The sequence below is a fragment of the Octopus bimaculoides genome, chromosome 14 (assembly GCF_001194135.2).
Source record: "Octopus bimaculoides isolate UCB-OBI-ISO-001 chromosome 14, ASM119413v2, whole genome shotgun sequence".
NCBI classification, from domain to species: domain Eukaryota; kingdom Metazoa; phylum Mollusca; class Cephalopoda; order Octopoda; family Octopodidae; genus Octopus; species Octopus bimaculoides.
This window is the reverse complement of record NC_068994.1, coordinates 14,395,365-14,397,047: the sequence shown is the minus strand read 5'-3', so window position 1 is coordinate 14,397,047 and position 1,683 is coordinate 14,395,365.

Genomic DNA, 1,683 nt, shown 5'->3' with positions numbered 1-1,683 from the left:
TACTTCAATTTATTTAAGTAATGTGAGCATTACCTTAAATGCAATATGAAGAGCAATCTTCAGCTGCACAAAAAAATGTAGAAAAAAAGACATATTACAAATGTGGCAACATATTAAAACCAAGTGGGAGAGAGCAGAGGAAGAATATATAAGTCCATCTTGACATAGCAGGGTCTATCAGGCTAGTAATTGATTCTAGACAAAAGTTTTAACTGTCTCAGAATTCTATTGTTTCTTATCTAGTGGTGATAGCAAAGGGACAATTACTTCTAAAGAGATATATATACATATATATATATATATACATATATATATATATACATATATATATATATACATACACACACGCGCACATCTCTTTATACATATTTTCATCGATATATATATACTCACACACATAGATATATGTATATGTGTGTGTATATATCCATGCATATATATATTTATATGCATACGTAAGTATGTATGTATGTATAGATAGATAGATAGATAGACAGGCAGACAGACAAACAGACAGATAACTAGATCGATAGACAGATAGATAGATAGATTTAATATATGGATTCTTTTATTGATTCAGTTAGTCTATATATACTTATATATTAACAAGTGCGTATGTATGCATGTATGTATGTAAGCACACGCGCGCGCGCACACAGATATGCATACACACACACATACACACACACATACATACATGTGCATACATCAAGGCGTCTTAACTTTCCGTAGCACCTTACGTTTCGCTTTCCATTACTGCATGTCCCTTCCCTTTATTTCTCATCCTCTCTCTCTCTCTCTCTCTCTCTCTCTCTTTCTTTCTTTCTCTCTCTCTCGCTTTCTCTCACTCTCCCTCTTTCCTTTTTTCCTTTCTCACTCTCTCCTTTGCCTTCTTTTACATACTTTCACTTTCATTCTTCTATACTCTAGTACTTACACACACACACTCACATACACACTCTCTCTTCCTCTCTCTTTCTCTCTCTTTCTCTCTCTCTCTCTCTCTCTCTCTCTCACACACACACACACACACAGACACACTCTCTCTTCGTCTCTCTCTCTCTCTCTCTCTCACACACACACACACAGACACATACACACACATATACACAAACAATCCAATCTTATTCAATTTCTCATAATATTTACTGCCACCTTGTCTCTCCCGTTCCTCTTTCACCCTCCCCTTTCTTTCTCTCTTTCACTCTTTCCTTCCACTTTCTTTTTCTCCGTTTACATTGGTTTATTTCAATTTCCATATCACATCTGTTGTTGCTGTTGTTGTAGTTCTCCATTTTGGACCCACGCCCAGCCCTCACAACATTCCATTAGCGATAATATCTGAAGTGTTCTATAAATTATCTTTTATTGCAGATACATTGATGATATGTGCTTCGTGGTTATTGAATGGCCAAGTGTGTGGGAAAGTAGATAGGTAGGGACATATTCGAGGAGAAGGCGGCTGCACTGGTGATGTTGTTGTTGTTATTGGTGATGGTAGGTAGGTATTCGTGGAGAAAGACGTGGTGGGCGCAGCGACGGCGGCGGCAGAAGTGGTGGTGGTGGTGGTGGTGGGTGGGTGTTTGCTAGAACAGAGTATGCTATATATGTGTGGGTTGTGCGTGTGTGTATTTATGTGTATACGCATGTATATGTGGGAGTGTGCATGTATTTAGTTTAGTC